This window comes from Podarcis melisellensis (assembly GCF_964234715.1).
Source record: "Podarcis melisellensis genome assembly, chromosome: 2".
NCBI classification, from domain to species: Eukaryota; Metazoa; Chordata; class Lepidosauria; order Squamata; family Lacertidae; genus Podarcis; species Podarcis melisellensis.
The window spans coordinates 43,934,818-43,958,350 of NC_138529.1; the positions used below are offsets into that span (position 1 = coordinate 43,934,818).

Consider the following 23,533-nt stretch of genomic DNA (forward strand, 5'->3'; position numbering starts at 1 on the left):
CATGCTACTGTTGCAAAAAATGTCCCCCATTAAATGCATTTTGGTATGCTATTTTCAGTAATCTACAGGTGTGCCCTAATATGTGCATCGTTATATGCATTTTAAAACAAAATCAAGAACTGCACTGCAAAATTTGAAGAACTGCAAATTTTGAGAGGTAGCTTGCTTTTTATTTTACTTTCTCTGCAATCTCCCTTGAGCTGCTCAGCTTTCTGGGGAACAGTCAAGAGTGATGAAAAGGGGCCTTGACTTCAGAAATGGTTAATCTTTACCTGGAGTCCCCCATTCTACATGTTGCTTGGCTGTTCAGAGGGAAAGTGTGTTGTGGTCCATGTAATATTAGATAGTAGGCCAGGAACAGCCTAAGGAGGGGACACTTCTGAACAAAAAACAGGGGGAAAGGCATGTTTCTTTGAGACTGTGCATACTGACCATTGAATGTTCATATTGCCTGGAGAATGTACAAATGTAGTCAATATATGCACATTTCCCAAGGCCTATTGAGGATTCTGTATATTGACCAGGAAATGTACACAATTTGCTTTTGACAGAAGGGTTGTGTGCACATTCTCCATGAGCCTTGATGATTATGCACAATAACTGGTTGTTATGCACATTAACAGCTCAACTTGCTATATTTATTTATTTAGTAGCAACAGGTTTTTTTAAAAAGAAACATACCAAGTAGACTTAGAGCTAATGCTCCAGTGCTAAGCATACTGAGGATTTAGTCCAATTGAATTTAAAATGTGGCATGCAATTTTTACCTATGCTTCTTTGTTTTCCCACTAGTTGCAAACATGACACTGTTAGGGTGAGCTAAATTTGCACAGGATGCAAGAGCATCTGAACTACTGAACTGCACCAGACAACTTCAGATCAATAAAGAAACATGCATTGCCCCTTCCTACCATCGGGAGTCTACTGTAAAATTAGGAAATGTGGTTGGAGGGCTACACTTTGCACTGGACGAGAAATCAGGCACCCCACTACGATTGGTGATGAATGGTTTAAAAAAAGAAGGTGACAGAGTTGCTGTAACAATTCCCCTTGAAGCAAAATTCAAAATGAATTTTGGGGAGCCTTCTTAATCAAAACATCTAAGTAAAGTTTAGATAAGCTTGAAGATTTTTGATATACCCAGAAGAATTAGTCTCTAGACCAAACATCTCTAGAATGGAGACAGCCAATTTCAAGTCTCAGAACAGTTGGGTGTTTAAGGTGACTACAAACCAATGAAGGAACACTGATATCTTAGAACTAGTTTTGATGGCATCTGGATGTAGTCATCTCACAACTTCTGTCTCTGTAATATAGAAAGAATATTTCTCTGTAATGAATCATTCCCCCTCCCCCCAAATTTGAAACATCTAAAAATAACAATATTTAAGGAAGCCAGTCATTTGACTATGTATATTTAGTCTTCTCCGGCTGCTTGAAATGCTGCTGGGATGCGAGTTCTTCTGAATTTTGGTTTAGGCTTTCAGATCTTTCTTAGCAACAGTTGCTATGCAAAAATATTCAGAGATGGTTTATTGTAGCTGATGCTAGATACAGATTTAGAACATCGATGATCAAAACCTCACTCATTTAAACTGTTTTAAAAACTCTACATTATGCTACTATTAACAACACATCATTAAACTCTTTGCTCTTCTCAAGTATTTTTTGATTAGCAGGATCATATGGCGATCTAAGTATCCTCATTAATGAAGGACTTTTCACATGACTGCAGTGAGAGAGGGAAGAGCCTTTTGCCCCAGCTCTGTGCAGTTCTCTGAAGCTGAGCATTTCATTATATGATGACACTACACCATCCAAGGCATTCTGAAAGAGGAAGAGAAGAAAAGAAACCAATATCTAGCTCTAACTTGATGTCTCAAAGCACCTTCTATGTTTTACATTGACAATTGCCCAGGTGAAGCAGTTAGTGCCAGCTAAATTCATCATGCCTTCTACATCTTTCTGTTTTGGGGAGGCATACTCTGGCAGCACAGGTTTTTACTGTGTGTGTTTCCATAATATTCCCTTATTCTCAACCTAGCACTTGCTCTAATTTTAAGCAGGAGAGCAGGCAGGGCTAGGGCAGGGTAGGGCAGGGCAGGAGTGAGGTTGGGACTACAAGGGTGTCTTGGCAGGAGTACTGCATTAACTGCACCAGTGCACCCACAAAGTCCAAACTCTCACCCACCCTGCTCCATCCACCAATCCTTCTCCTGAGCCTCCGCCAATTTGCGTGGAGGTGCAGTGAGAGGTCAAAAGGTCATCCTGCTTTCCAAGACTCAAAGGGGGAAAGACTCCCTCACTTGCACTAAGCTTGGGGAATAATGAGCTAGCAGCATGGTCTCTAGGATGTTTTTCAAGCTGCACTTCTCAGAAGTTTCAGAAGAAGAAATGAAAAAAATATATTATTTCACATTTTGCACTCAGGTTTCTCAATGCAACTTATACAACTAAATATAGAACTGATAAAGACATTAAAATAACATTTAAATGGAGCAATAAACAAAAACTCACATACTGATCCAAAGACACATATTTAAAAGGAAGAAGTCCTACAGTTGTCTACCGTAGTCCTACCCTGCCTACTTAAAGGACCACTGACCTATCAAACTACCCTCCCAATTATAAGCAGCCGATGATGGTGCTAGGCGTGCTTTCCTGGGGAGAGCATTTTACAAATGGGGAGCCACCATTGGAAAGGTCTCTTGTCACATTGCCACTCTCTGCCCTGAGAGAGCACATGAAGAAGGGTCTCAGATGATGAACACAGTGTCCCTCTTGTCTGCATTGAATGAAGGATGGCACTTCCAGACAAAATAGCCTCTCCCGCATAAACACCCAAATCAATATTTTCACAGCTATCTTCCATGAAGCACAAGTTTACAATATCTGCCAGATTCCCACTGTACAGTTAAAAGCATGATGGAGCAGGATTTGTAATTGCATATATTGCTCTAGTTTGTCAACAGCAAGGTTGTTTTTTTATATGCTTAGTAAATTATGCTTAAGAGAATCAGGCAACTCAGTCATTTATTAGCTTCCTGAAAGGTCCATATTTTAAGATTCATGTATGGGTCTCCTAGTCCTTTGGTAAGGGGACCTATTTATATCATTACATATTTTTGGTAACAGCTTGACCATTTCACATTTAAACTCTTTGAAGAACTTGTATATATGCTATCTAGACCTGATGATTTATTGGGGATCCATACCATAGCAGCGTTTTACTTCTTCAGATGTCTCATCCAACAAAACAAAGAAACACACAGTTCAGGCAGTGTATCTGTCCAATATTTTCTTCTGTGAAAATTGATGCAGATAATTCATTTAGCGTCTCAGCAATCTCCCTATCCTCCTTTAGAAATCCTTTCACACCTTTGTCATATAACTGTCATATTGCCTCCCTCGTTGGATTTCTGCTTTTGATGTGTTATAATGAACATTCATTGTTTCTTTTAATACTTCTAGCAATATGTTCCTCAAATTCTTGTTTTGCCGGCCTTATTTTCAACACATTCCCTACCCCCTTCCCAGGTTTCATCTCCCTTTTCTGTCTTTCTGTCTTTCTCATTTGGGCACTTCTTAAAGGGAAGCATTTTTGCCTAACCCCACAGGCATCCTCTAGACTTAGACATCCCTTTCTCATCCATGCACCGAGACTTTGCTAGGGTCCCAACATCAACCTGGCTGACCTGTAGACATTTTCTTGCCTCTAGAGTCTGTGTGGAGTTTTAAGTAAAGCCTAAGCAATTTTTTCAGCCAACTGCTACTTCAGCACCACCACCATCAATCCCCTTAGTGCATTACATTATATAGACTATCGTAATAAATATATTACTGAAAGTAGTATTCAAAATGCATTATATTAGGGAGTATTGCTTTGCAACAATTTTTTTTACAAATCACAAACTGTTGTGGAAATGTGAAGAACTGAATTTAAGAATGGAAAAATTAGAAACCAAAATTGATGTATTCCCCTGTATCTGTATGAACTATATCTTAAAACACACATTTTTCAATGCATTTCAGTTCATTTCAAGGGAGTAAAGGACATATTTTTGTGCATGCATTTTGGGGGCAAATCTGCATTGCAAAATCCAGAGAAATACTTAACCTAATAGGCATGTTCCTAATAGCAAGCATGTTTGGGGCCATTGCATTGGCTTGGTCTGCTGCAAAAAGCAGACCACCAAATTCCTTCCCCATCCCTATTGCCTTTTTCAACATCATTACTCGGATAATAGGAAGGATTTTCTCCATTAAGTAAGATTTTCAATTTCCTGTTGGCGGTAAACAGAATTCTGCGGCCTGAGAGAGTCGTAACTATAATTTGATGAAAAAGCTTTTGTTTAACGTAGTACTTTGTATGCCAAGATGCATCGCTTTCATCATTTGAAAACTATGCACACACATTTATGGCCTTTAATACTTGTTAAACATTCAGCCATTAGGAGCAAACCAATTCATTGAAGTGCAAGCAAACGAGAAAACCGATGATACAAATCTGCATTGGGCTGCAGTTTTCCCTACTTTCTTCATGAACCTTTTGCTCATGCACTTGATCTCTTTTCCCTATTATAAGTACATGCGAGTACAACCAATAGATACATTACTCTGTCCTGTCTTAACAGTGATATATGTTAAATATCAAAGTAGTTGCTTTCACTATATTCTAATACTTAATGCGGTCATTGATCTTTGTTTGTAGCATTTGTTCATGAGTGGTCTAGAGAAATCAGAAGTTGGCAATCCTAGGCACAGTATAAATATACCAAGGAAACAATAATGAAACGAACAATGGTATTGATTTTATGTGTTTATTTAACACAATTTATATACCTCTTGATTGTAAGAGAACCTCTAAGTGGTTTACAAAAATATAAAATAAAACATTAAAAATCTCAATAAAAAAGTTAAAAGCAAGTATCTAAAATGTGTTAAAAATCAGCGGAACCGAAAAAGAGTAATTTCTACACATGCCTGGATAGGCTTGCCTGTATAAAAACGTTTTGAGTATCCACCAGAAAAAGTAAACAAAGGACGTTGCATGAGGCAGGGAATTCCAAAGTACAGGATTAATTTCTTACAACTGCAGAATGTGTATTATGTGGCACCAGTAACCAGTTCTGCAGATCAAAGCAGTTAAGTGGGCATGTGCGAGGGAAGCTGATCCTGCAAGTAAACTGGTCCCAAGCTGTTAAGGGCATTGTGTACTTTTAGCAAGACCTTGAACTTAACCATGTGGCACATGAGTGCAGATTTCTGAGCATATGTGTTCTATGCAGACAGGTCTCATTCCTGTCAGCAGCCATGCTGCAGCATTCCACACTAACTGCGGCTTCTGGCTGAAGTGCAAGGGAAGCCCCACATAGAGTGCATGGCAGTAATCCAGTCTTGGATTTTAATAAGCTATCTGCACGATCCTATGCATTTTTATTCAGAAGTAAATTCCACTAAGTTCAATCAGGATTATTCCTGGTTAAGTGGAGATAGGATTGCAGTCTTAATTTTACATTTGCCCATCAGTGGGGCTAAACAAGTACTTGTTTTCAATGGGCTGCAGACAATAGCAACTCCTTCCTCAAAATTACTGTACAAGTTGAGCCGCTGTAGAGGAATTTGAGATTGGCCACGCAAAATAATGAAATACTGTTGTTGGCTGCATTATGATTTTCTGCAGTGTTGCATACAGAATGAGGAGTTGGTGCCCAGTCGTCAAGTTCCCAGGGCAGCAGTTTTATCACATAATTACCATGCTTCCCCAAGGGAGAAAGGGTTCTTACTGCGTACAAACCTATTGCCTCGCCACCCGTTATTAGCAATTACAACATATTCCGTATATTAAAATCTATATTGTGGTTGTCGCTTAGAGTCTTGGGAAATAACTCCCCATCTTTTAAATACCACAGGCGGACAGATGGGCCTGTTATCATTGTAGCTGCTCAGCAGATAGGAGATTTATTTACTGCTTTGAGATGGGCCGTGACCTAAGGAAGGCAACACTGGAAGGAAAATTCTTGCTTGTTTGGTTGGTTGTCTTATTGGCTGCAGAAGGTAGGAATGGATTTTGCTCCCCATTCAGATGACATAACACAAACCAATGTTTACAACTACAGAAAGGCTGGTGAGGCTTTAGGGCTGAGTTAATGATGGTCAGGAGCCAGCGGCTAGCAAGCTGATTGGGTACCTGGGGCGGCGCACGTGCCCTGAGCCCAGGGTCGGGGCCAGCTGCCCGTGGGACAGGGCGAGCTGGGGCAGAACGCTCCGCGGGGCCTCTGAGGAGTCTGCCTGCCTCCTCCCACTCAGCCACCCTGCAGCTGAGGTGGAGGCGGTGGGTGGACTGTTTGGGGCAGTGCAGAGCCTGTGGGCGCCCAAGCCACCGCGTCACTCCCGGGAGAGACACGTGGCTCGGGTGCGCTGCAGGCCCCTCAATGAGTGCTGCCTGGCATTTTGTCACCCCCCAGTGACACCTGGGGTGGTCCGCCCCACCGCACCCCCTTCCTCCGCCCTTGTTGGTAGCTGCCACTATGGTGGTGTCACTGTAGCTTACCTGATGGGACTTGAGCAAGGCAAGGTGGAAGTCAGGTTAGGGCTGCATTGGGTGATGGCTTGATTCCAGCAGTGAACCCACACAGCCCCAACCTTCCCTCCAGCTTCCCAGAGTAGGATATTTACTTCCATCTGAGAATCACCAGCACCTCCCATATTTTGGATGCTTAGCCTCATAGTGTGGGTGCTTAATTTTATCGCTGTTATTGGCTTTTAAATGAGAAAATAAGTAAAAACAAGAAAATGCCATGGATTACAATAGTTTATGCTTCATAGATACAGGGCACCTAAGAAGAGTCCGCTGGATCAGGCCAATGGCCCATCTAGTTCAGCATACTATTCTCTCAGTGGCCAGCCAAATGCCTATGGAAGGCAGAACATAGCCATCATAGCCATTAGAAGGAATGACTCGTAAGCTCCTTGATTCTTAAGAATGCAGCATGGACTAATAAACCAGCACACACACACACACACACACACACACACACACGTACTTGTTAAACAAGAATATGCTTGTTAATGTGCTATCTTTTATCCAAGCCCTAGGGAATTAATAGTAGCTTCAGAATGAATAATAGCCTAATGGCATGGGGTGGAAAACAGTTTTGTTTTAAAATCTTTATTTGAAAGCATTTCTGGGGCGCAGAGATTTAAGAGGATATGTGGGACCCATTAATTCTATTTTCTCATTGAAAAACAGTGACTGTTGATTTTGCATCGCCACATGTTATTGGATTAAGCTATGTAGACATCTGAAGAAGTGTGCATGCACACGAAAGCTCATACCAAGAACTAACTTAGTTGGTCTTTAAGGTGCTACTGGAAGGAATTTTTTTTGTTTTGACTATGGCAGACCAACACGGCTACCTATCTGTAACTAGACATCTTTAGTTAGCACTGCCACCTGAGCAGCCAGAAGTGTAGGGTGCTCAAGTTAAGAGTCCCAGTGGAATGGGCGCAAAAATTTCAGGAGGCATATTCACGACTGAAGAAAGCAGATAGGAAGGCAGAATTAGCAGACTAAGGACAGACAGAGTGAAGCATCATTCCTCTCCAGATGCAACAGAAACCCACTATCTGCACTTTCCAGAAACAGTGGAAGATGTTTTTGTTCAGCCAAGCTTTCACAGCTGGTTGAAAAGGTCTCTGCCATAGGTGCCCATTTGGTTTTTTAAAAAAAATAGATTTTGCTATCCTTTGCATTGTATTTTTGTTGTTTTCATTGTGTTTTGAACATTGCCTTGAGATATTAATGTGGAAGGTGATATAATAATAATAGTAATGATGATGGGGTCTGCAAAATCCCTGCCTGTGCAGGGATGGACAAATGACCTTGTGCTTGCCCCCCCCCCCCATGAATCTTGGCCCTATCAAGTATTCTATATTGGTGCTTGAAACTCCTCAGAAAGGTCTTGTTCCTTCTGTTGCATGCAAAAGCATTCCTGTCTCTAATAAAGCACCTGGACACAAACACACGTACACCAGTAGATATGGCAGGGGAAGAAGAGTTTGGATTTGATATCCCACTTTATCACTACCCAAAGGAGTCTCAAAGTGGCTAACATTCTCCTTTCCCTTCCTCCCCCACAACAAACGCTCTGTGAGGTGAGTGGGGCTGCGAGACTTCAGAGAAGTGTGACTAGCCCAAGGTCACCTAGCAGCTGCATGTGGAGGAGCGGAGATGCGAACCCGGTTCACCAGATTATGAGTCCACCGCTCTTAACCACTACACCTCACTGGTTCTTGAAGGATCTGATAGGGTCCTAGAGATTATGAGTCTACCGCTCTTAACCACTACACCACACTGGCTCTCACACTGGGGAGACTTGCCCGGCTCTCCTCTTCCCTTGACTGTATGAGAAGCAAAGATGCTTCCATCTTCATTCCATATGAACTTACCCAGACCCTGACATCATCTTCTGAGGCCTCCTTCATGTGCTGCCTCCTCAAGAGGTCCGGAGGGTGGCTCCCCATCTGTGGAATGCTCTTCCCAGGGAACTTCACCTGGCACCTTCATTATACACCTTTAGGCGCTAGGCAAAAACATTCCTTTTTAACCAAGCCTTTGGTTTGACCTGATCAACGTCCCATACCCTTTTAAAATGTGGCTTTTGGGGGGGTATTATTGGGTTATTGCTTTTATTTTATATACTGTGATCTTTTTACGTAAACCGCCCTGAGATCTCCAGGTGTAGGGCAGTATATAAATTCAATAAATAATAATAACAATAATCGTAACACGAGCATCATTTTTCTCCCCACCAGGGATCATGGGGGCTAAATGTCATGATTCCCAGTAGGAAAAGGCACTGAAATACAATTCAGCTTAGCACTTAAAGGTAAACCTCTCCAATTTGCACTTTCTAAAACAGCATATGAACCAAACACAGCTCTCCTCCAAAATCAGACTTCTAAATATTGGCCAGTGCACCAAATCCTGGGCAGCATAAGCCCTGAGCAATCATCCCAGAATATGGCCCAGGAGCCTCTGCCACATGCTGGCATTCCGTGGGAGAGGAGCCATAATATAGAAATGGTCCTTTGCATTTGAAAAGTGCCATTCTAGCTCTGCATTATTTGGAAATGAGAGCTGTTGAAGTCAAACAGCTGAGCCATGCATTAAGGATCAGGCTGTAGATCAGTTAAAATGTATTGGCTTGGCAGGGTTGGGAATTGGGCTTTTATGTAAAGGGGCAAAATACAATTTCTAGAGATTTCATTAGAAGCCCCTTTTGGGCACATGCAAGATCAGCTTGATTATTTTGCCCGAATAAGCTTAACAGATTTATCTCTGCTAAGACCATTCTCATGGTGTCTGCTTGAAACATCAAACATCCCTTTGATTGTCCAAGTTATTTGATGTTCTCCCATGATATTCAGAAAATTGAAACTGTTACAGTGCAGGCTTTTGCTCATGCTCAAAAAGTGGGGAAAAAAGGCTGATGGGGTGGGGAAGGGAAGGGAAGGAAGGGAGAGATTTGGCAAAGTCAGCATAGAGTAAAAAGGACTGCAGTAAAAATTCTCTTCTGAACAACCTTCATTAACAAAACCGAGCAAGCCATATTCAGCTAATTTGTTCATTAAAAAACAACAACATTTACCTTTTTTTCAGTGGACCATGCCTACCAGATTTGCCTCCTGTTTTATTGTCCAGGAGCCTTAACCGGCTGCAGATTTATGGTTTGTTGAAAAAGCACAGTATAACCTTCAGCAGTAAACCTTTTTCAAATACGAGCTCATGTGCTTAGACTGCCAAGTGAATTTAAATATGCTACCAGCAGTGTCAGAAAACAGTTTCTATGCATCATCAGTGTGAGTGGTCTCCACACATACACTGTGACTCAGGTTTTCCGCTGCATGTAAACTAGACATACCCCTCCCCTATCAGCTCTCAAAAAGCCCTTCTTACAAGACCACTTGTGATCTATAGAGGAAGAGATTGCCCTCCTCTACACCCCAGTCCTTTAACATAGGACTAGGATTAGGGCTGCATTTAAAGGCATCTTATCCTACCTGTTTTCCTAGTCCTTTCTCTGTTTCGTTCTGTTTCCCCTTTGTTTTTGTTTAAACCAATTCATGAACCAAGAACTTATAAATTGACCCCTAATAATGAACCATGTGTTGTAGATATTATTGTAAATTTATTATGCTATTTTTTGTGATATGCAAAGGACATGAGAAGTTGGCTTTCTTTAATTTTAAGTAGGATGCATGCCATGATGGGAATTGATGGCAGAATCACAATTGCTTGGAACAGTGTCCATATTTTCTCTTCTTTTGATATTACAGATGACGGAAAAGGTCTTACAAAACCTTTGGCTGACAACTATAAAGCTCGTACCTTCAGACAGATGCATTATTAAAGTACTAAAAAGCCAGTTAATGTAAATGATCCAAGACAGACAGTTAGTCATAATATCTGGCCAATGCATTCTCACTCTGGAAAAGAACCCAACTGCCATTTTAAATGCAATGAAGATTTAGTGGCATCATCTGAATGCAGAGTAATTTTTATAATTATGAAAATCCATGTTAGCACCCTACTACCAGGAGTAAGCCTTTGGTCAGATGTTTAGGAAAGAGGACAAATGAAAAGCTTATTTTAATTTCAGCATTTTCAGTACTGACTTTAAAATATTAATATTCCATCTTTCTTCCAAAGCACTGAAGGCAGCACATACAGTTACCCTTCCCTTCTATCTTTACAACAATCCTGTGTGGTAGGTTACAAACAGAGTTCTCCAGACTCGCAGAGTGACTTCCCATACAGGATTGCCCCAAGATACTTTGCTGCTTGAAGAAAAGGATAAAGTGGTATCCATCTCATTACATGCACAGAAGTCGACTAGACTGGCAGCTGAATCTTACATTAGTACTGGTGATGGACAGCATCCTACACTGCACATGAGCGCAGGTCATAGGCTGGCCTTGTGGCACATACAGCTTTGACCTCCAATACCTTTTTGCTGCTCCCTGCCCCCAGCTTCCACCTGAGGTGGCTGACTCACTCTGTCTAATGGTAGGACCGGCTCTGTCCATGGTCACAAGTGGTCTGGCAAAGATGACAAGGGGATTTGTGTAATGTATCACCTGGGGAAAAAACGGTTTCAGTGCTCCATATGTGAAGTCTGGAATACATAAAGTACTTCGCATTGCAGCTAAAAAGTCTACTATTTAAAGGGTTGCATAGTTCTGCCTTTTTCAACAAACCCCAGCTCTGCTTTCTGCCCCAAGTGGTCATTTCCCCCCTAAAATACTGAACAAACTTCACTTTGAAGCACTTATTAGAATGCAACAGGGGTGCAAATCAAAAGGAAGGCATACTTGTCTGTCGTCGTGTCTAGTCCTACTGCACTGCATGTCTACTGAGGCCAAGAACTATTTTAATCATATAATTATAAAGTGATAGAACAAGTACATTTCCATTACCAGGCTTAATAGATGTTTGTACCAGACAACTTATGGATCCATGTATGTGATTTGATTAGCAAAAAAACTGTGGCTTGAGATTCTCTACTTGTCCAATGAGGTTTATTACATTTGTCATTTCATGCATATTTAAATATTTCCAAATATTACAGTGTATTTTCCCCCATCTATTTGAAGTTGATTTGGATGACTTTTCCACTTCCAAAGTGAAAGAGTAGTAAAACATCCTGACAAATACAAAATGTCTCTTCAATGAATGTCATGTTAGGGGCCATATACTGGAAATATCAATAGTTAGATACCAAATATGAACATCTGATATTGTTGTGTGGCAAATGCAAGTAATATACATTCTAGTAGGGCAGATAATATGTGGAGGATATTCAACATCACAATTCACAGGAGTGGGGAATTTGGGGAAACACAATTATTATTGTTGCTGTTTCAATAAGTCTGCATTCAGGTGGGTGATTCATTGCGTTAGCTTTATTGGTTAGAATGCTGGCACTTCTGTCCTGATTTCCAATGTTCCTTTTACACTACAGTACCTGTTGCATTATGGAGCTGTGGCTTTTTGATTGATACGCTGCCATGTAGCAATACATTTCATTTGCACCAGTGGGTGGGGTGTGACACAACAATGAACGTCATTGGACATGTTGCAACTCCCCCACCCTCACTAGGCATGTATGCTTCTGTTTCTCCCATGATTCACTGGGCAGTATGCCAAAATACCACCCAAAATTTCATTATGTGAGCAGAACTCCCGTTACATTATGGTCTTCCAGGGTTGCAAATGGATTTTTCAGTAAACAATTAATACCAGAAATAAATGAGCATGAAATGTCCATTAGAATGCACTAGAAGTATATTTTACATCATGTGATAGATTACAAAAGATGCTAAAATTAACAGTTAAGAAAACATTGGAAAGATCAAGTAAATTGCCATCTGAATGCAGGCTCAATGTTTCTGTTTTTAAAAATTATACCTAATGCCTTTATAAGAGTGACTTTTATTTCTCCTGTTGAGCCTCCACTTTTTCTTTTTACATCAGAAAAAGAAGGCCAAGAATAGACCACCTCTAGTTACCATCTGCCAGATCACTAGACTCATGGTATAGTCTCTAATGTTTCAAATGTTGTTGTTTCATGTGCTAATTTGTTTTATCTGTATGCACATGGTGGATCGCTAACCCATGAGTTGTAATTTGTATCAGTCTCATCTTCCTGACAATGCTCATTATGTATCTGATTTGGCATGTGAAGGAAAACAGAGTTGTTTGTTATATTTCAGAGGCTGGAGCATGTCACTGTCTTTATTCAATGTATGTAGCATCAATCATGCAGTCATATGGCCATTGGCACCAGCCATTCAGCACAGAAATTTATGGTACTATAATTCTGTATAATGTGATTAAGCATTTGGTTTCTTACTACTGCTGGAACAAATGCTGCTTTATGAACTAAGCCTCAGATTTAGTGCATAGCCATATCATGCTTTTTTATCCATACATAGAAATATATTCAAATTACAGCTTTAGGTGTCTGCTATAGACCTCCAAGCTAGTCTGAAGACTTGGATGATGCAGATTACCAAACATTCAAAAAGGTGAGAGATAGTAGTCATGGGAGACTTCAACTGCTCCAATATCTGCTAGAACTCAAATTCTGCAGAGAATGGAAGGTCCAATAAATTCTTCCATTGTCTCACTGACAATTTCATTTCCCAGAAGGTGGAAGAAGAAACAATGGGATCATTTATCTTGGACCTGGTCCTCACCAACAGGGAGGAACTGATCAACAACATGGAAGTATTGGGAGCCTTGAGAGGAAATGTTTATATCTTCTTGGGTTTCATTATACAGAGGCATGGGAAAGCTGAGTGTTGTCTAACATGCACTCTGGAAGGCTGATTTCAAAAAGCTTAAGGAACTACTGAGTGAGACCCCATGGTCAGAAATACTTAAAGAGAAGGGAGTCCAAGATGGATGGAAGTTTCTTAAAGTAAAATGCTGAGGGCACAAATTTAGACAAATTTAACAAGAAAGAAAAGTAGGAGGCGTCTAAGGAAACCAGTGTGACTGCATGAAAAGCTTACAGATGAGCTGAGATTTAAGAAGGGCATGTATAGGACATGGGAGAAAGGGGAAACCATGAAAGAAAAGTATTCATGAGAAGCCAACAGTTGCAAGAAGAAGGTCAGGCAGGTCAAAGCTCAGGATGAATTGCAAGAGAGGTTAAAAACAATAAAAAATGTTTCTTTGGCTATGTTCAAAGCCTTCATTCTGATATAGCACATGGAATAGTAACAAATATCCAAATGGTAAACTGAATTGTTTTTAACCGGATATCATTACTACTGTCTTCACCTCTGTCATTTCTTTCCTTCTGCAAAAATTATGATTTCCCATTCATGGGCCCTGAGACTGAGTGGTCATCTGGAGAGCCCCTATTTCAGATCTTGCATCTACTATGAACTCATGGTGGGGGTCACTATCTGTCAACATTGGCTCCCACATCTGCAGTGGGAGAACAGTAACACCAATATAAATGTGACATATCATCATCCTACAAATACCAATTAATTTTTTTGATTTAGTGAGCTCTTTTATGTACTTGAATTAAAATTTAACCATAAAGGGGGGGGGGAGACTAGGCAGCTTTGCATTTGCCCTGCTGAATTCCACAAGGATTATTTCATGAGAAAGGTGACTTTGAAAAGAAAGATGGAATGTGAGGACTCCCCTGATATAATGTAAACATTGTCTCTGTGTCATGATTAGGAGCGGTTAAAACTCCAGTCACATCAACAACTATGACAGCCATGTACAGAGTGTGCAGAATTACTCTGGGATTTATATCATCATTTGGGCGTTTGATCTACAACGAGCTGCTTCAGCATTCATAAAACACACATTGTGTTAGGCTGGTGGACATATCTATCCAAATAGAAAGCCCATATACCTCACATTAAAATGGAACAGGGGTAATATTTTAGCAAAGGATTGCAGAATATTTTTGGGGTATGTTTACATAATAGCTAAATAAAGAAGGTATGAAAACCCTGATCACATTTTCCTTGATGGTGAATTGTTTTGTGTCTGAAATAGTTATTGCGCTCGTTTGACAAGTGTGTAAATAAGACCCTTGAAAACAGCTGTAGCCACACTTCTCTTCATACTTACACATTCCTTGGGGAAGAAGGAGAAAGATTAAAAGAACAAATTCCCTGGAGAGAAAAAGGGAGCAAGGGGAGCTACTAAATGGAGCCTATCAGGTTCATACTTTTCTGAGAGACCTATTACAGCATAGTAATTGCAATATGAAGTGTGGCTGTCTGCTTTGTCCAAATCCTCCCCTGTACCAGCATACAAAGTTGGTGCAGATGATGAAGCACAGTGCTATTGGCATGATGCTCAAAGAGAACACTAAATACTGAGCATCCCACTGATTGCATGTGCCACTCTCCAGCTGTCTTCCTTTGCAGTCCAAACCATGAAGAGGTATGCCTGATGCTAATCAGCCAAATCTGTAACTCATTTCACACAAAAGACTTGGATCCTGGCAGATTTTGGGGCAACTGAGACCACTGTCCAAGGACTCCTGAAAAAGCCCAGTCTGGATCCATTGGTTTGTGACACATTTCAAATTGGATTCGGGCCTGGTTATGGGATTGGATCGGCCTTGGGCATCTTTATTAGGGATAAGAATGGGAGAGTGCAACCTGAAGTCTTTGGAATTCCCTCCCGTTTGATATTAGACAGGCCCTGTCCCTGTTGCCTTCTAGGCACCTATTGAAGACCTTTCTCTTCCAACAAGCCATTTGAGAAGAGATGTTTCCCAGTCTGCTTCTGTTCTCGAACAGTTTTAAGATATTTATAAGACATTGTTTTTATCACTTGTGTGATTGCTACTCTGGGCTCTTTTGAGAGGCAGGGCAGGAGACAGACAGACAGACAGACAGACAGACAGACAGACAGACAGATATAAATAACAAACATTTCCAGGATGGGAAATATTCATGGGTAATATTAAACACGCCTGTCTTGCAAGTGCAGCAGATTTTGAGAGCATGGGAAGAGGAAAAGAAAGAGAACTCTGTGTGTGCAGTGTTGAATACAGCCCTATATATTTCAGTTGGTGTAATTCATACATTTAGTTGCAATTCGTTTAGTGATTCCAAATAGCAACAAAATATTAAATTCTCAGGGATTGGGGTGGGAGGAGCCACTGGTTCTTCATCCCAGAATCCTGGATGTGTAGCAAGATGTCTGTAGCACCAGGGAGGGAATCATTTAGCTTCCGATCTCTATATTGGAATGGAATCTACAAACTGAACTCATGGCTAGAATATCAGCCTAATGCTTATGCTTTTCTCCCCTCTTTTTCCTTGTCCCCTTACCACCTGCTTCATGTAACAGCTTCCCTAATGAAGAGCTCTGGGGAACTCAAAAGCTCGTCACACTTTTGTGCCATTTTGGTTGGTCCCAATGGTGTATTTTGGAATAAAAACAAAAGCAACACACTCTGAGGAGCAATAAACCAAAACCACAATAACTCAGCTACAAAATTTGAAGCATGTGTATGTGTTAATAAGGGAGAACACTAATGCATTTTTCCTGTGTCTCAGATTCCAATGTGGCAGGCACACATTACTCTTAAGTAATCTCGGAGGGACACTGTTTAATAAACTCTGCGTTATGCTTCTGTATTTGGTATGTACCATTTGAATCCTCACTCTGGATAGTTTATCTGTATATCAACATGTTTAGTTTGGTTTCATCATTTACTGAAATCGATACAAAAAGGCCAGAAATAAATAAATAAAAACAACCTGGGGCCAGAAAAAAGCACAATGCCAATGCCAACCTCCCACCTCCCTTTGGAGGTAAGTGGTGTGCTTGAGTTTGTGTGGGAATGAGCAGTCCCACAATCCTACCCTGGGGAAATGTGGTTTGGCTCAGTATTTTAGAGCAGCTGCCCTTGTTGTGTGATGATCTCCTGATGCTTTATAGTATAACCAGATCTTAGCTCACCACATGTCTGGTGCAACACTGACAGTTTTAATAAAACGTCTGCCTTGTAAATAAGCCCATAAAAGTTATTAGCTTGCAAAAAGAAAAAGAATTGTACTAGCATTGAGGGCTGGCTCTGCCCCTCCTCTAGCAGCCCACTGTATTCCTCTGCTTGGCATGGAAGAGGGAGTTTCCTCCTCTGGCAACCAACTCACTTTCTGTGCTGGAATGATTTCGTGGTACTTCATTCCCCGCCCTCCTCCAGCTGACTCACTTGCCTTTATTCCATGCCTGCAAGAAGGTTCCCTATTGCCAGCCAGTCATATTCACCATCCAGGCCCCTCTAATAGCGCACATGTCACCTATTCACTTTGTTTCAATTTCTGGCAACTGCACTTCTACTCTGCACCTAATTTTAATATTATGTGTGACCCATTTGATTTAAATTTATTAGGATGATTATTTGACTGAAGGGAAGAATAAAGCAATAAAGTGCTGCACTTCATTCTTTTATTTCTTTGCAAATATTTCATGGTTAAAGCTGAAGGAAAAAAGATGTTCGTTAATTTATTGCTCCAAGTTTAATTATCATATGAAATATAGAAAGCTGCTTTATTCTGAGTCAGAGCACTGGGCCATCTGAGTATTGTCTACACACCAGGGTTTCAGACAGCACAGCAGCCTTTCCAAGCCCCAACTTTAGATGCCATGAAATGAGCCTTGGGCTCTCTGCAGGCAAACGTATGATCTGACACCAGGGCCAGTTCAACAGATTGTGCCACCCGAGCAGTTCCCAGTGCCACCACACTCCTCTTTCTGCTGCTGTTTTGCCTGCTACATGCTTACTTTTTTCCCTTTAGGTGCTTTGTTCTTTTTAAAAAAATAGAATATTTATTAAGATTTTCAATAATAATACAATGAAAATAAAAAGAAAAAATAACAAAAATACAAAAATAAAAATAATTAAAAACACACACAATTTCCATTACTTATTTTCCTTTAACTTATTTCCCGGACCTCCTCATACCTCCCTTTTTTGTATTCCAATTCAGATTGTTAGTTCAGCAAATCCTTACCATTAAATTTTTACCTATTTCTAAACCTTTTTTCATATTCTCTTAAAGCATTACAGCTGGAAACCACTTAATTTCTATCCAACATCATTCTAACATTCATTAATTTTACAATATTTCTGTAAATAGTCTTTAAATTTCTTCCAATCTTCTTCCGCCGACTCTTCTCCCTGGTCTCGGATTCTGCCAGTCATTTCTGCCAATCCCATATAGTCCATCACCTTCATCTGCCATTCTTCCAGAGTGGGTAGGTCTTGTGTCTTCCAGTACTTTGCAATAAGTATTCTTGCTGCTGTTGTGGCATACATAAAGAAAGTTCTATCCTTCTTTGGCACCAATTGGCCGACCATGCCCAGGAGAAAGGCCTCTGGTTTCTTCAGGAAGGTATATTTAAATACCTTTTTCATTTCGTTATAGATCATTTCCCAGAAAGCCTTAATCCTTGGGCACGTCCACGAAAGGTGAAAGAATGTACCTTCATTTTCTTTGCATTTCCAACATTTATTATCAGGCAAATGATACTTTTTTGCAAGCTTGACTGGGGTCATGTACCACCTGTAAATCATTTTCATTATATTCTCTCGTAAGGCATTACATACCGTAAATTTCATACCTGTGGTCCATAACTGTTCCCAGTCAGCAAACATGATGTTATGTCCAACATATTGTGCCCATTTAATCATAGCAGATTTCACCATTTCATCCTGAGTGTTCCATTTCAACAGCAAGTTATACATCTTTGACAAAATCTTAGTTTTAGGTTCTAACAGTTCTGTTTCTAATTTTGATTTTTCCACCTGGAAGCCTCCTTTAGGTGCTTTGTTCATTGCAATAGACTTTCCACCTATCTGCCTTTCAATCTAGGAAGCACCAAACAACTACACACACACACACACACACACACACACATGCACACAAAGTTTAAAAATCATTTTTAGTCACCGTGGCAAATGGCCATGCAGGCAGAGGCACTGTCCCAACCACATTGCCCAGAAAGCCTCATCTGAGGAAGGACCTCAGGAGTGAGGCAGGAAGGAGGTGGAGTGAGCAATGGAGAGCCTTGCTAGTTGAGTGGATGGTCAGTACCAGCAATAGGGTCAGGGTCAGGCTGGGCAGATAATAAGGCAAGCAAATGAGGGGTAGGAGAGGAGTTGCTAATCCATTGCTTCCCTGTGCCTGCTGCCCAAGCCAATGGTCTCAGCTTGTGTCATGAAAGCATGTCTGCCACTGAACTATGGCTTTTCCTATATCTTTCTCCTTCCCACTTGCTTTTCATGGAAAGTATGGTAATTTAATTGTGCTGATGGCGAGTGCTCTTTTCACATATGAACAAATTCCTAAAGGAGGCCAAGGCCATGAAGGCATCCCTTAGAGCAGAGGTGGTGAGGAACGTCAGGCCTGTGAACTGAATGCAGCACTCTCTAGCTTGACCTTGGGACTCTTCCCAAGATCTGTCCCTCCCCAGGCCGCATCCACCAGCCTTTGTCAGCCTAGAGGGTGTATGTGAAATGTGTTTATGCTTGTTGCTTGCTTGGGTGGAGTAATGAGGTGTAAAAAGCTCTGACTTTTGCATGAGTGGAATGTGGCCTATGACACAAAAGTAAGATTCACATCTGTTGTTCAAATCTGCATGATGGAGTGAGCTCCTGTTGCTCTGTCCTAGCTTTTGCCAACCTAGCAGTTTGAAAGCATGCCAGTACAAGTAGATAAATAGGTACCACTGGGGCAGGAACGTACTATCTGTGGACAAACGCTGGCTCCCTCAGCCTGAAAAGTGTGATGAGCGCCACACCCCATAGTTGCCTTTGATTGGACTTAGCTGTCCAGAGGTCTACCTTTTATGTCCATTCACCCACCACTGACATGCAGCCCCTGTAAGGTTGACCAAGACTGTGATGGGTTTCAGTCAACAGACAAAAAAGAGTTCTCCAGCCTAATCCCCAAGCTTCTATTTCTGCAGTATTTGTATGTTTAACTAAGAGTTGCAATGCTTTCCAGAAAATCTCATTTATGTTGGAATAAGGTAATGGGGTGTTACATGATGGCTACATATAGACTACATAACATTTGCCACTCACTGTGAGTGCTAGCCATGTGCTTTTGAAGTCTATGGCAGAATTACCAAAGTGTATGTGTGTGAATTAGACATTAATTCAGTAGTACAGAGAATGTTTAATTTCCTGAAACTATGCTATTATTGACCTCTTTGGAAATGATTTCTTGTGGTGTTCTCCTGCTCCAATATCAAAATAAACAAAGCAAAACAACATAATCTAGACACCGACACCTGGAATGAACTGGTGACTACTAGTAAAGAGAGGGGTTTTTTTGGGGGGGGGGGTATCAGGCAATCATATGCTTGTTTGCTCATATGTTAAAAGTAAAGGGACCCCGACTGTTAAGTCCAGTCGCAGATGACTCTGGGGTTGCGGCACTCATCTCACTTTACTGGCCGAGGGAGCTGGCGTACAGCTTTTGGGTCATGTGGACAGCATGACTAAGCCGCTTCTGGAGAACCAGAGCAGTGCATGGAAATGCTGTTTACCTTCCCGCCGGAGTGGTACCTATTTATCTACTTGCACTTGACATGCTTTTGAACTGCTAGGTTAGCAGGAGCAGGGACCGAGCAACAGGAGCTCACCTCATTGCGGGAATTCAAACTGCCGACCTTCTGATCGGCAAGTCCAAGGCTCTGTGGTTAGGTCCACTTAATTCAGTAATTCAGGATTTACTTTCAAGTAATTGTACATACTATTTTTTTACATAAACAAACTAAGAAACAACCAAGACTGCACAACTGAAGCCCTAATTCAGTCAGAAAAATGTGATGCAAAGAAAGTACACTGTAAACCTACTCTCACTGTTTCAGGTTACATGAAATATCAAACTAACATTTTTAATTTTAAGACTATGGTAGCTTGAAGATAGAGCTACAAGAATGTTATCGTTATCCATCCTTATCCATTGTCGCTATAAGCAAATAGAGAGCTATATCTTAGACTTCTGGAGGAAGAGATCTCCACATTGGGCAAGCAGTTATCGGTAATGAAAAATCCACCTTGTGTATTTAGGCTGCACATGTTTGGTATTTTGAAAAGGTCACCACCAAGAGACCAACACTGAGACACTGAGGAGATATATGCAACTGGGCATTAATTTTATAGGTATGTAAAGCTCATGTTCAAATGGGTGATGCATGCATTCCTGAATTGTTTTTCAGAATTATGTTTCAAGTAGCTGGCCTCACAGAATACCCTTGCCATACTGAACCCACCTCCCACATTTGAAACAAAAAGCAGTGTGGACATTTGATGTGGGTTCTCTTAGAGTGCGATAAAATTGGAGACATCCTCAACTGGATGCACATTGAAGGAGTTTCGAAATTAGCTGCTTGAAATACAACATGGGGGGAAAAGACAAAGAAAAAAAATCAAGTGGGTGTGCATGCAGAACACGCATGCCTGGACCACAGGCCAATATATATCAAGCTTGATAGATGAAGTACAGAAAAGGAAAAGGCCCATATGATGGTTGATTTTCCTTTTTAATCCCTAGCAATAGGGTGTCATATACTCTTCTTATGTATGCACAGGCAGGTTGTTTTTTGTTTTTTTAAAAAAAGATTATATTTTCTTCCCAACATGACAATATGTGTTTTCATCTCACTGCCTATATTTTCATGCTGTGTGTCCATGTTCATAAATATGGGCTAAATACAATGTACAATGGGCTCCTTGTTATGAGATAGCTTGAAAATCCGTACATACTTGGTAATTAGCCAAGACACACTAAAGTGTCAAATGTGGGTGTTTAGTGTAAATATATGTGAGGTCCAATTCAGAGAGAAAGCAAAGCTGCATTTCTATGATGCATTCTTAGGTGTAGGTCCTACTGAACTTAGTGCCTGCGTATCTTCCTTCAGTTCCATGGAAATCAATGGGGAGATAGCCAGTGACTAACTCTCTGGATGGGATGCGGGTGGCACTGTGGGTAAAACCTCAGTGCCTAGGACTTGCCGATCATATGGTCAGCGGTTCGAATCCCCACAGCGGAGTGAGCTCCCATCTTTCGGTCCCAGCTCCTGCCCAGCTAGCAGTTCGAAAGCACCCTTAAGTGCAAGTAGATAAATAGGGACCGCTTTCTAGTGGGAAGGTAAACGGCGTTTCCGTGTGCTGCGCTGGCTCGCCAGAGCAGCTTCGTCACGCTGGCCACGTGACCCGGAAGTCTCTGCGGACAGCGCTGGCCCCTGGCCTCTTAAGTGAGATGGGCGCACAACCCTAGAGTCGGACACGACTGGCCCGTGCGGGCAGGGGTACCTTTACCTTTACTAACTCTCTGGATGGGGAAATGGAATTTTCAGAGAGAAAGTTTGGGTTCCCACTTTCTTGTGTCTTAAAAGAGAAGTGCCATTTTTAAAAACAAAACAAAACAAAACAAAAAACCTTCATAATTTATGAGGTACTCGTGTTTGTTTTTCATGGCTATCTGTGCCCAATCAACTCAATCTGAAACTCACAGTTTTAGATGGTGTACCAGATGAATCTGATTCCCACATTGCAGTCTCTATCAAATGGTAAACAAACTTCCTGAAGGGGCAATCTATATGACTTTCTTGCTCTCTCACACAGATGCATTTCAATATTGTCACACATCAGTATCAAATTCATTTCAGGGGCATCCCGCCATCTCCGCCCATAATAAACTGTTAAGGGATGTCATGCTCACATGATAAGCCACCACAACAAAAGCAAAGACCAGCATGGCAGAATGGTTTTGCAGTATAGCATACAAGAACGCTACTCTGTGGACCATGTTCCCAAACGTTAGGACTTCCTGCTGGCAGTTTACTACTATTAGCGTTGCCATTTAGGATTTCCAGTACCATGGAGAGCTCCCACCGGTCTTGAAAGTGAGGGCTGTTGAGCAATATCCTTCGACTGCATTACATCTGTTGTACCTTGCTTCTAGAAACATATATCCATTCATAAAATCTGACGCTGAATACCACAGCTGGGTAGTAAGGGAAAGGAGGGGGGAGGAAAAAGGGGTGATATATCTATGGGAAAGCGTGCGTGAGCCCAGAGAAAGAACCAGTATTTAATAGGGTATTACTGTGTCTTATTGGCCACCTGATGTTATTATTCTGCTGGGCAGTGACAGATGCATCCTTGAACAGGCAATGACATTGAAAGCCTGTTTGGCAGGAGAGGGGACTTTTATTCAAAGTGATATTAAAGAATCGCTTTCCTGCATCATTTGGCAAAGGCAAGTAAATTGTTCATTCAGAAACAGGACTGGCATGCGCGTAGGCACACACACTCACACTCACACTCACTCTTAGGCACGCACACGCTGAACTGTCCAAACGTGGCGGGATGATGATAATAATAATAATAACAACCTATCCCCTTTAAAGCTCCGCTTCGCCTTGTCATCCCAAGAAAGATCACTTTAGACAAATATGTCGCCTCCCAATTATCAGTTGCCTCAAGGTGTGCCGAGAAACCGGCTTGGGCGGCTTCTTTATCTACGTCCTTCCTTCCTTCAGTTAGCAACACATCCCATCTCTGGCTATATATATAAGATCGCTCTGTTCAGCCTTCCTAATAATATACAGGCGATGGGTATGCACAGGAACGAGAGGGAAAGGCATCTTTTAACGATCCCCACTTCCCCTTCATTCATATGTATGAACCGACTGAATATTTGATCAAAAGATTGAATAACAAGAAAGGCAGATCGGAGAGGGTGGGTGATTTTTTTATTTTTTATTTTTAAAAAAAACTTTGAAAAAAATTATTTATTTAATAAACCGCACCGGCTTTCAAAATAGACTGCTTGGTCAATTGCATCTTGTCCGGAGCTTGCAAAGCGCCGCTCTCCCACCCCCTCCCTCCGGTCCTAAAAATATCCCCCCTCCCTCCTCCCTCCAACCACCCCCACCCCCAATAATAATAATAAT

At 41.3% G+C, this 23,533-nt stretch overlaps 1 protein-coding gene across 1 annotated transcript in view; it reads left to right on the plus strand.

Moving 5' to 3' along the window:
* The first annotated feature begins 23,224 nt into the window (after positions 1-23,224).
* GABRA1 (gamma-aminobutyric acid type A receptor subunit alpha1) overlaps positions 23,225-23,533 on the plus strand; it is a 37,478-nt gene continuing 37,169 nt past the window's right edge. Inside the window, exon 1 of the mRNA XM_081899169.1 lies at positions 23,225-23,319. The gene's annotated coding sequence lies outside the window, so the exon portion shown is untranslated. The remainder of the gene's footprint in view (positions 23,320-23,533) is intronic.